Genomic DNA, 12539 nt, shown 5'->3' on the forward strand with positions numbered 1-12539 from the left:
ACGGGAAGGAATGTCACACCCGGGTGGCCGCAGGCGGCGCCCACACACTGGTTCCACTAAATCGTAGAACCACCGTCAACGCAATAAAATGGATATTAGATATCACAAAAACAAACGGCGCGGGCAGCTCGTGGCGGCGCAGTCGCCGGTCTCTCATCGCTGCACCACATTGAACATGTCGCGCACTGTGTTGGCTAGTTTGGATAACAGCCGCTGGGCGTCGCTGCTGTTGCGCGCCCGCCGGCCGAGCGCAGAGTGCCGGCGTGCGTCTCCAGGCGCCGCTGCAGGGCGCGGAACCGGAGCCAGCCGGTGGGCGGCACCTGGCCAGCGTGCGCGCCGCACGCCGTCAGCAGCAGGCCCAGCTTGTCCAAACAACTGCAGCTTGGCCTCGGAGCGGGCCCACTCGGAGCGCTGCGAGTCGGCCGCCGCTGCTGCGGGCGGCTCGCCCTCGGCACGGTTCTCGCGCTGTTTCTGCTGAATCTCCGAGACCAGTTGAGCGCTGATGGACGGGGTCAGGGACGCCGGCGGCTGCGGCCGCGAGCGCTGCCCGGTCCTTAGTCGCGTCACCAGGTCGTCGCTGCGCTTGGCGCGCTCGGAGAGGTTCGAGTACTCGGCGCGGCGCTGCGTGCGCGGACTGGGCACCGGGTGGCCGGCGGTATCACGGGACCGCCGCTCGACAACTGGTCCCTCAGGCCCGGCGGCGTCGGCGGGAACGTCGGGTCGACGATAAAGTCGGCCTCGATGTCGTCAGGAGGCGGCAGTTCCATCGGCGGCGGGGGAAACCCCAGCTCGGCAGGTTTCAGTTTCTGGCGCGAAGACGGCCGGCGCCGGTCGGTCGCCGACTCCGCGCCGGCCCCGTCCCCGCCGCGCCGGCAAACACTAGCGGACTGAGCCGCGACAGCCGCGGTCTCTGAAACTCACTGTTGGACGAGTTGGACCGCACCATGGCTGAGGGCTTCTTGGCGGCGGCGGCGGAAGCCGGCGGCCGCACGCCCTCTGCTTTCGTGTGACTGCGCAGCGCGCGGGCCTCGCCTGCCGCTCCCGCGGCCGCCTCGCCACCCTCCGCACTGCCGCGCAAACCGCTCTCCCGCAGCGAGTCCAGGAAGGCGCCGATGTGCGCGCCTTTGGGCAGCGTACCGTACAGTATGTCTAAAAAGAATGTACCGTCGCCACTACGTGGCGCTGGTGTCGCGAGCCGGTAGTTGGCTGAATCCGCACCAGACCACACATTCCCAAGCGCTAAGGTGACAGCTGCTCAGCGGCCGGTAGTAGCGTAAGCCCGAACCTTCGTGACACGACCCCGGGGGGGGGGGGAGGGGATCGGGCGGGGCAGCGCGTGTAGGGAGGGGTGCTCCGGTGGGCTGGCAGTTGTCGCGGCCAAAAGTCAAGGAGTCACACACCAAGCGAACGGACGCTGATGTGGGTTCGTGGGGATCGTGAACTTGTGTGTGGTAGGTGCGTCTTGCGATGCACGGGTGATACGCCATGGGTCTAAGCCAAATGATTCAGGGGAGAGCTGAAGAAAAACACCTGGTCAACTACGGCGAATAATGGTGCTGAAAAATGGAAAGTATGGGTCAATGCAAGCATTCATGATTATAAACAACTTTTCTGAGGACGCAAAGGCCAGCATTGAATAACTATATCCGGATCGAAATTAGCAGTGATTTATAATTACATGCCAAACTAATAGCGCTGCAAAACCCACCTAGTAAATTGTCAAGTCGGATTCATACCGACTTGAATTAAACTATCCTAAATTAGATTGTTAATTAACTTTCTAACACTGACGTTCTTTATCATATGATAAGCATGGGGTTAACCAAGATTCAGCATCTTCCGCGCTCAAACAATCACCCGTAAGGTTAGAACACTAATGGCCAGGGAAAAACAAGGTCGGGATTTGATTAACCTCGCAAAATGGTCACATGGGAAGGCGGCTCGGTGGTATTACGTTTGTCATGCTCAGCCGCGCCAAATAGTAGAAATATGCACAGTGTATACACAAAATATATACATTTTTCCGGGCAAGACCATTGTGAGGCCCTAGGGTCAGCTTATAAGACAAAACCCTTTTAGCTCATCTGTTTTTCGTCAATAACTCCCGATCAACTAAAGCTACCGAGTCGATAAAGCCACTAATGGACATGGAAAGACCTGCCAAATCGATTGATATGCAATATGACCTCCTTTGACCAGCTTCGTGACCTGACGGGCTGTGACCTGACCTTGACCCAAAGTTAACACCTTAAGTTGATCTCACCCGAAGAAAAAGTATACCATTCGACACGCCTGAGCTAGACAAACACGACGCGGCTAAAATCGCGGATCTGCGATCATTTTAAGCGAAGTTATTTACCAAAAACTGAACCTGTGCCTTGGACCACTTGACCTGACCTCAGAAGTCATCGGCTGACCCTAGTCCTTAAAATCGGAGACCAATCGCTGCATTTCGTAACGACGGACACGATCGTTTCTTTCGTGAGGCTCTAGTAGGGGCGAATCGGCGAAGGGGGTTGTTCCCTCAGTTCCAACCCCCCCCCCCAACGCCCCCTCGGTATTCAGAAAACCTGAAACCTGGTGAGGGTTAAAACGTTGCTCCTGAACGAGGAAGAAATGTAAAAGTCAAAGCTCTATAGACGTCCTGTAAAAATGGCCATAATAAATAAATTGGTTAGAGATAAGATGCTTTTTGAACGACTTTTTTCATATAAAATCGGGTGCTGGGACCAATCTCATGAACGCTTTAGAATGGACAGGGCGTCACTGGCTTATGTTTCGGTGCAGAAAACGGCTATTAAATGCAAAATGGTTTTCACGCATTTCAGTCAATTGTATATTAAAGGGACACTCCCACCTTAACATTAGTTTTGAGTTGAGATAGCCAAATTGGTGGCCATGGCCTGCAAATACCGGTTTGGGCACTCACAACATCGACAAATGCTTTAATTCGGATATATGGAATTTCAAACTTGCAGTTTTCGGATTCTAAGGGGCTAGTGCATTGGTATGCCCCCTTAGAATTTGTGACGTCAGCGGAGATCTAACGATTTTTAAATCTTTTACTAAAACGTTTGGTAGCACGCGGTGGTATATGCTGCTTTGCGCGCAACAAATGCCGCACTTTCAAATAAAGTCGCTAGGAACAGCGGAGATCCCAAAAAGTAAACAAAAGTAAAAGTCTAATATCTTGAAAACCGGTGAATATTTTTCGATGAAATTTGGTAGATATTCGTTTTCGCTCTTTCTGAACCGAGCGACATCACTTTCGTGCCAATTCATTAACTTTTTTGAAGGTGGGAGGGTCCCTTTAACGGTCCTAGTGGCCGAACTAAAAAAGTTCGGTAGCGTTTTGCATCTGTTACGCCCTAAGAAACTACACCATCTGTTGAAGTGCAGGGCGGCCTTATTTGAATGGGAGGGCGCATTATGCATCAATCGTGTGCTTCCGTTTGTTTTGGACTGCATTTTACCACATCCACTGCTGTGGTAAAATGCAGTGAATACGACATCATCTAATGCCGTGAATACGACAGCATTTCATTTATAAGATTGGGACAATGGAGTCGCGCCCCGCGAGCTCGGTTTTCCGCTCGGCCGCTACGGGCTGAGGAAGTCGATCTTCGCCTGAGGGCAGGACGGAGGTCAGCGAGGGAGCGCGGGGTCAGCCAGGTATCGCCCAGTGCCGAGCGAGTGCCGCTCCCTCCCCTCTCTTCCCCTCTTCTCCCCTCCCCACCTCGGTATAGATGGGGAGGGACCGAACTGCCAATGACATGCGAGCGGTCAAGGCCGCTCGCGCAGCAGCGACCCTGGCGGCCGGGTGCCGCAACTGGGATTCAGCCAAGTTACCGATTCGCCTCCTGTGGGAGAGCCAAACCAGGGGACATACTTTTTAGATATACTGTACCGCATGAAGGACTCGTTGACGTGGTGCTCCTCCAGCGGCGCCACCTGCCGTTCGTCCTGCTCGTCGTCGGGGACGCCTGCTCGGGTCATCAGCAGCGGCCGGTACCTTCGGCAGCGGCTCCTCTGCAGGGGCCTCCTCCAGCTCGGAGTTTTGACAGCTCGGAGCGCTGCGAGCTCAGTTTGCGCGGCGGCTGCGCCGGCGACGCCCTCCGAGTCCTCGGCCACCTCCTCCGTGTACGAGCTGTCCCGCAACGAGCTGTGGCGTGCACAGGGGGCGGGGACGGGGAACGGTCAGAGCTGGGGCGTGCACAGGAGGGGTTTGGACACGGTCAGAGCTGGGGTATATGCGGGAGGGCGGGGGGCGTGGACTATCGCAACTGCACCAATCGAAAATGCGACCGAGTCATATCCATACCCTTGAAACAAAAAGTTATAGAATTGTGACGTTACACTCAAAACACGACAAAGTATATCTCTACTCTAGTCTCTATGCTTTAACCCTCGCCTGCACATGCCATTTTCCCATCCTAGAACGCACATTGGGGGGGGCGGTTGCCACCCCCCCCCCGCGCCATTTCGTTCCTGTTGGAGATAGAGCTTCGCGGTAAGGACCAAAACGATTTTTTGGGAAGAGACGAATCCAATGATACCCAGTTTTACCTTCTCAGGTCAGTCATTGACCTTCCAGGTCAGGTCAAACTAAAAAATGTTGCTTTTTGTGGCCACCGTTGGAATATCACGTGCTGTGCCCATCATATACTGAGTTTGTGGTGCCAAGCCAGCTAAAACAGCTCTTTGTCACACTATCCGACTAGATTTTTACTGGTTGTGACCATTTCAGGTCAAGTTAGGTCAAGGTCAATGATATGTGTTTGTCTGTGTGTGTCTGTGTGTATACTGATGTGTGCACAGAATGGTTTGTGTGTCCCTATTACATGGCATCATAAACTGAGAAGCTTTTACCAAAAAATGCAGCAAAAAAACTTCACTTAACCCTCGCCCATGTAGGGGGGGGGGTTGGTGCAACCCCCCCCCTAAGGTTTTTCGGAAATAGTGCAAAAACGGCGGCGCGCAGCGCCGCCAAATTTTGGGTACCTTATGGGGCAAACCTTGCGCATCTTTTGATAAAAAAAATTTGACCGGGTCATGTCAGGTCACGGAGTTATGACGTCACAAAGGGAACAGCCTCCGGACGGATTTTCACAAACTGAGTGCCAACGCCCGAGGTTTCCTGCCGGTGTTACGGACATCGGTTGATGGATCGTGATGAAACTTCCCATGCATGTTGGGGCAAGTATTGGCTATCATATGGTATAAGAAACTTGACCGGGTCAGGTCAGGTCACGGAGCTGTGACGTCACAAGAGGAACAGCGTCCGGTACTATTTTTGAAAAGCGCCCGAACCACTATTTTGCTAATTCTTGTCACCTCAATGAGAATATGCAGCAATATTAGCTTCTATAGGGAGCAAATGGACCTTCCAAATCCAAAAATACAATCAGATTTCAAAAATTTAATTTTTGATTTTTCGAATTTCTGCCGCCGACTGTGACCTTGCCGATATCCGGCGCTCCCAACGCGTCATTTTTAGAGCTAGGGAAACGAAATACATACCAAACGATAGAGAATTGATCAAGGAACACGATAGTGAAGGTTTCAAGTCGATATCTCCCACCGTTTTTGCCGCAATCGCCGCGGAAAGTTAAAAAAAGCCTATTTTTCCGAAAATTTGACCTTTGACCGGTCAAAATTAGGTCAAATGTTGACCTAGGACCAAAAAATATACCACCAATCGCGAGATCTCGGCGAGAGCAATCCGTTGGTCTTTTCCGCTAAGCTCTACGACGCTCCGTTTTCAAACGCCAAGGGGGGGGGTCGCACCAACCCCCCCCCCTGCATGGGCGAAGGTGGCAGATCGCCGTTTACGGGCGAGGGTTAAAGGCCCCCCGTGCAGGCAAGGGATAAAGAATAAAGTCCAAAATTACAACAGCATCATCATACATCTGCGATCTCCACCTTACAACTGACTGAAGTATCATTGAAGTCGACCACCATTTTCTCTGACCTGCAATTCAACTTCCTTTATTAAAATAATAAACTCTTTTCAAACTTCAGGTTTGTTTTTGTGGGGAAATGTCTCGTTTTTTTCCCCACAAAGTTATCCCCAAAATTGGTGACAATTATAAATCAGCTTTCTTCACTTATAACTTATAAATATCAAAAGCAGTCATTTAGATTAAATTAATTTCATCCATTAGGTTTCTTAACTCTGCAAGAAAAAATTTCAATTAGAAATTGGCAAAATGTTCCTTTTCGTTGGTTGGTTGGTTGGTTGTGGGATAAGCACCATATCATATTGGGAGTGGGACAAAGGTGCTAATTGGAACTCTCACCCTGTTCTGATGATTATTATATGGGAAAAGCTCCCCTAGCTGAGCTGAATTGGGTAGAAACTGAGCTGAGCTGAATTGAGCAGAAACTGAGCTGAGCTGAGCTGAACGGAAACCGAGCTGAGCTGAGCTGAAACTGAGCTGAGCCGAGCGCAGCTGGTTTGAGCGGAACGTGAGCTGAAGTGAGCTGAGCTGCGTTTAACTGTTCACACTGAAATGGCATACAAAGTAAACCTCCCCCCTTGTACATCCTAATGGATCACACCACAAGTTTCTTTAAGAGCATCCTTGATTTTCAGTTTAAACAACCCGCGGTTAACTGAAAATCAAGGATGCTCTCAAAGAAACTTGTGGTGTGGTCCATTAGGATGTAAAAGGGGGGAGGTGCACTTTGTATGCCATTTCCTTGTCTGCAAACTTCTTGGGTCACATTTCTTTCATCTTTGTCTGACCTTCACAAGGCCTAGCTGACAAAAACTTGTGCACCGGACACCATGATTTGTGAAGGTGAAAAATGCAGCAAAACAAATATGTAGACAAAATGGAGAGAAATTTGCAAAAAATATTTGCTTTTACAATAATACATTGTAAGCACAAATATTTGTGGGATATCGTTCTTGAACCTTGCATAAAAAGGGAGAGGCGAAAAAGAACGAGATAAAGAAATGCCCTCCAGGCTCCAAGTATTTGTGTGGAAACCAGAACCGAAGACAATTATCGCCATATTGTTACCTTGCATGAATAAAATAATAAAAATGGCATTGCCAGTGCCTCGAAATTTGACAAAACTGGCACCTCCTGAGGCAAAAGCAGTCTATTAAAACTTACCTGAAAACTGTACCCTGAGTATTATATATTCCGCAAATGACAAAGCAAAGCCGAGGCATGACCAATTGAAACAAAATAAGTAGATCACTTATAATTCTAACTCATCATTATCCCACAACCAGAAAAAAAAACTCAATTTGAGACGTATCAGACGTATACTCTACTCACCGTGGTTATCTCTTGGTATACTCCAGCTCCGTGCGCCGACAACGCCAGCTTATTGGTAAATCAAGTGGTACTTGAATTAAATACGTGACAGGCGCTCAAAATGCAAATGACGTCATCAGATTGCCGTTAATGGTTAAGAGATTGGGCCTTGTACAAGGCCCATTTTCAAATGAAGGGAACGAATTTCTTCAACACCACGAGGCCGCGGGGGTTGCAACCTAGATAGATAGTGGTTTCTGAACCTCGCCGCAAACTTGGCTATCTCAACTCAAATCTAATGTAAAGGTGGGATAGTCCCTTTAACTCATCCAGCAGCTCACGGGTAAAGTAACGAAGTTTTCGAGGCACTATGATGCGGTACGTATACAGGGTGCGTCATAAGTTCTGGTACACTTTTTCTTTTAGTAATAAAAAGAGTTACAACAGGTTTACAGAGTTGAGTATTTCAGTAGAGGATCTTTATGAAGTTAAGTCAAAGCACGTGTGATATCATGAAAAAATATTAACTAGATGAGCCTTAATTAAACAAATGGTAACTGACCGCCCGACAGCTAAGTGCACACCATGCCGCCTTTCTCCCTAACAAAGAAAGTTCGCGGGGCCATCGCCTGCATGAAGATGGCGGATATCTCGGTAGCAAAGATATGTCGCACGCTTCGCTGCACGCGGAATCGTGTGTATCGGATGTGGACCCGGTACCAGGAGACCCAGAGTACCGGAGACCGATTCTGTTCCGGCTGCCCCCGGTCCGCCCACACGCCTCAGCTGAAAGCCGCGGTTCGCAACCGGATTGTCCGCAACCCCGAGCGTTCCATGCGCCAAATGGCCCGGGACCTTAATGTGTCCGAGCGTTCCATGCGCAGACTCATTTCTAAGGATATCCGCGTGAAAAGCCTCCGCAAGAAGCACGTTCACTCCCTCAACGCTGCACAGCGCCACATACGGAAGGAAAGCGCTCTCAAGCTCCTCCGGACCGGGGGCGGCCGGAACGGAATCGGTCTCCGGTACTCTGGGTCTCCTGGTACCGGGTCCACGTCCGATACACAAGATTCCGCGTGCAGCGAAGCGCGCGACATATCTTTGCTACCGAGATATCCGCCATCTTCATGCAGACGATGGCCCCGCGAACTTCCTTTGTTGGGGAGAAAGGCGCCATGGTGTGCACTTAGCTGTCGGACGGTCAGTTACCATTTGTTTCATTAAGGCTCAGCTAGTAAATATTTTTTTCATGATATTACACGTGTTTTGACTTAACTTCATAGAGATCCTCTACTGAAATACTCAACTCTGTAAACCTGTTGTAACTCTTTTTATTAATAAAAGAGAAAGTGTACCAGAACTTATGACGCACCCTGTAGAATAACCCCTTTCCTCAGCCCTGATCTGGCCAGTCCCCCGGTCCTCTCATAACGAGTGGATGGGGAAGATACGACCACTGGCGGGGCCTTTACGGAGCTACTTTTATACGTCAGAGGCTGGTGTAGGCGTGCTGCGTGAGCCACAGTTGGTTCGTACGAAGTTTCATCCACAGTTGGTTCGTACGAGGTTTCATGTCTGTTTTCCCCACCCGCCGTGAACTGAACAGAGGGTGTTCACGGACTCTCTCGCCGATCACTTCCCTCCACAACCTCCCCCTCCCCTCCCTGCTGACCCCGCTGACCCGCTACCCCCGATACCGAGCACCGGCCAGCCGACCCTCGGTGTCGTGTCTCCGTCGGCTGACTCGGCCGTGGATCAGCTCCGTGTCTGTGTGTTCAGGCGGCAGAAACACCGGTAGAGAGCAACTGGAGCCAGGGAGAGAGAGAGAGAGAGAGAGAGAGAAAGAGAGAGAGAGAGAGAGGGAGAGAGAGAGAGAGAGAGAGAGAGAGAGAGAGAGAGAGAGAGAGAGAGAGAGAGAGAGAGAGAGAGAGAGAGAGAGAGAGAGAGAGAGAGAGAGAGAGAGAGAGAGAAGGTGGAAACGGCCCGCCGTACCGGTCAGATCAAGATCTCAGAGGCCAGAGCCGTGGTCCAAATGGAGGGACTCGATTCTCGGTAATCACTCCGTGGTGAGTCGCGGCCTTCCTTCGCTGTGGATCAGTGATCAGTGATCAGTGAACCCATCAGTGATGGTCATCCCAAATTATTGGAAAGCTGATACCAAACCGGGATGACAATGGTTTGGTTTCATTATACCACAAACGTTGGTATCCGATTGACATCTCTTAAAGTTATAATCTATCCGTTCCTGACATAAGGTCTGCTATTAGGTAACCAGGGGTCAGCAAGAGACGTTATAGCTATTCAACGCTATTTTCTAACACCCCGACAATAACTTAAACGATTCTATAGAACGTAGGTAATAATTAAGATAAAAGTCACATAGGAATAACACCCCGACAATAACTATAACGATTCTATAAAACGTAAAAAGATAAAAGTCACATAGGAAACATGGTGTGTCAGAAGTGGAAATAGCCGGTGCGCCGTCTGGCAACCCGGCAGCCCGCCGCCATAGGGAAATTCATGCTTTTTGTCGCTTTTTCGCTCCTTGAGTCACTTGATCTAATTAGAGCTTAACTAGGAACGAGGCGGGTCACTTGGACGTATTCGGTAGCCGAATACGGATTTTTGGAGCCAATACCTGGGAAACCCTGCCCGCCCAATGCGAGTATTTAAGAGTCTGCATGCCCAAATTAACGCCGAGCGCGGCCGCTTTCGGTCGGTTTTCCGCGACCTTGTGGCGAAATCGCCTTATTTATTCAGCCAGGGTGGGCTAATTCGCTTAACTAGGAATGAGGCGTTGAAGAGAATTATTCAAGGAATAGAGTTGTGCAAAAATATTATTTGTATTGTTAAAACTGTATCCGCCCTCGAACGATAAATATTGTTGACCCATCAGGAACACATCCCCTGGAATGCGTTTAGACTTGGCTGGATCTAATATTAGCGAGTATCTGCTAATGCAGTTTCTTGGCTTACACAGTACGCACACAAGCATACATACTTCCTGCCCTTGGTTATCCCTCACTTGAATGAAAATTTTGCTATAATAACCATTCCAAGCAGTTAACAGGTTTTAGTGCAGTGCCAAGTCGGAACCGTTCAGCGCCGCCAGTCTCCCAGGCGGCGCGTAACGGCCGCCGCCGGCCGCGCGCCGCCGCTCTGGCAGGGTGTTTGACTTCATATCTCTGTTGCTAGAAAAGTTGTGGACCGATTTACATGATTCTTGCATGAAAAGATCGGCCATTCAATTCTTAGCAGATAACGAAAATTTGACGTCAATTGCACGATCCGCTGCCCATATTGTGGTACTGCCATCTATTGACAAGGCTGGCGAACTAAAGCCGGGCGGCTGTTTCCACTTTTGACACACCATGATAGGTCGACAAATCTGACCTGACCGGTATATAGGGCCTTGACCAGACCAAACTCCTCAGACGAGCTCCTCATCCTGGTAGCTGAGACGTCTCCATGGCAACCGCCAGTCGCGCTCAACGGTAGAAAGGGACTTCCCCTCTCCCACGTGCATGGAGCGAACCGCGCCAGTCGACAAAGGGGACTTCCCCGCGGTAAAACTGAAACTGACGTCCAAATAGTTTTCAGATTGTTAATTTTGCTTCTAACCATGTTTTATGATGTCTTAAATATTGACATTACACTTATTAGTGTAGTAAATTGCCATGATAATCCACTGAGGTAAAGACACTCGATTAAACCTAATCTGAGATAATCCAGCATGGTGTATTATCTGAGATAATACACCTACGCAGCACACGGAACACAAAGCTCCTCTGGTAGAAGGCTATGCTGGGTTAGGGTGAGGGGTTTATATAGCCTTGGGCTGAGGTCAGACCAAGGCTCAGAGCATTATCTCAATATGTGTTGCGCAAACAAACATTTCTTGGACTCAGTGCATTGAAAAACAAGGAAAAGAACAAAACATGGGTATATCCTTGTATAACTATCGGGACCTCAGCTTCGGCCATACCTACAACACGCTACACGATACCAAGCACTGCGAACGAGCCCCTGAGAAATACCGACAAAGACCACACTGTTTAGCCAACCCCTCATCCCCACAGAGGTGTGTGACATTCTGTGTCCTCTCCCTGACCCCACCAGCTGACCTCACCTCGTCTGCTCTGTCCGTCCTGCCCTCTCCTCCGGCTCCGTCCGTACTCGGTACGCCTCTCCCAGACTGACACTCCACACGTGCAGCGGCCACTGGCAGTCCCTAAGGTCGACAGTCCACGGCTGTCTGCCGCCTCTGGTTCCGACAACCGACGATAGGTGGCAGCAGGTCCTGGGCTCAGTCTGCCGCCTCTGGTTCCGACAACCGACGATAGGTGGCAGCAGGTCCTGGGCTCAGTATGCCACCTTTGGTTCCAGCAACCGACGATAGGTGGCAGCAGGACCTGGGCTCAGTATGGGGGAGCATTCATTCTGGCCAGGGTTCATGATGTCCAGGGTCCGTTATGCCCAGTGTCGAAATGGCCAGTGCCTTAACCCTATTCCTGGCGGGCTCCGCCGGGACAAGAAACTGGCGGGGGGGGGGGGCCGATTCGGCCCCCCCCCCTGAGATCTCGAGAACGAAGCAAGATAGCGACAAACGGTAAACGGCATCGGATACGCACGGTCAAGATCTACAATTTTTACTAAGGTCATTTTCAGGTCAGGTCAAAGATGACGTCACAGGGGTCGAAAAAGTCAAAATGGCGGCGCTAGATATGGAGAGAGTTTTTCTCGAATAACTTTCGAATTAGTCAAGATAGGAACAAACTAAGGGCATCATCGTGATCCTCTCGTCAATTCGCATCGAATGATATATATGTTGACCTCGCAAGGTCAAGGTCAAAGGTTGACCTCAGGTCACGTGACCTCGAGGTCATCATGTATATCATTCGATGCGTCTTGACGAGCTGAACACAATGAGACCATCCACGCGTCTGTATCTTGTTCCTGTACGGAGTTATTGGCCAAAAACCTTTGGTGACCTTTGATGACGTCACATGACCTCACAGCTGCCCAACAGCAAAACAGACCTCAAGGTAGTGAAGGTTGATCGTATATGAAGTCATGTATGGTATATGGGGCCATTCCGACCCGTTTTAGTGGTAAAAACAGGGAGTTGATTTTTCCCCCATTGACTTATAATGGGGAGGTCGCGAAACTGACCTGACCTTAGGTCACCGATATCAAAATTCCGAGATATACAAATTGCACATACTGGTACCCTAACTAAAGCCTGAAGAGAAGAAATTGATCGGT

General features: G+C 50.2%; 1 protein-coding gene across 3 annotated transcripts in view; it reads right to left on the bottom strand.

Annotated features, from left to right (window-relative positions):
• LOC122393459 overlaps positions 1 to 11516 on the bottom strand; it is a 29631-nt gene extending 18115 nt beyond the window's left edge. The window contains exons 1-2 of one of the 3 annotated variants that reach the window (XM_043389477.1): positions 11404 to 11516; positions 3908 to 4162 (exon numbers count right to left, since the gene is read on the bottom strand). The gene's annotated coding sequence lies outside the window, so the exon portion shown is untranslated. Of the gene's footprint in view, positions 1 to 3907; positions 4163 to 7124; positions 7459 to 11403 lie in introns of those variants that run through there. The other 2 variants (XM_043389479.1, XM_043389478.1) reach the window with 2 other exon arrangements.
• Between the last annotated feature and the right edge of the window lie 1023 nt (positions 11517 to 12539).

Source organism: Amphibalanus amphitrite, unplaced genomic scaffold (genome assembly GCF_019059575.1).
Source record: "Amphibalanus amphitrite isolate SeventyFive unplaced genomic scaffold, NRLGWU_Aamphi_draft 000536F_arrow, whole genome shotgun sequence".
In the NCBI taxonomy this organism is placed as follows: Eukaryota; Metazoa; Arthropoda; class Thecostraca; order Balanomorpha; family Balanidae; genus Amphibalanus; species Amphibalanus amphitrite.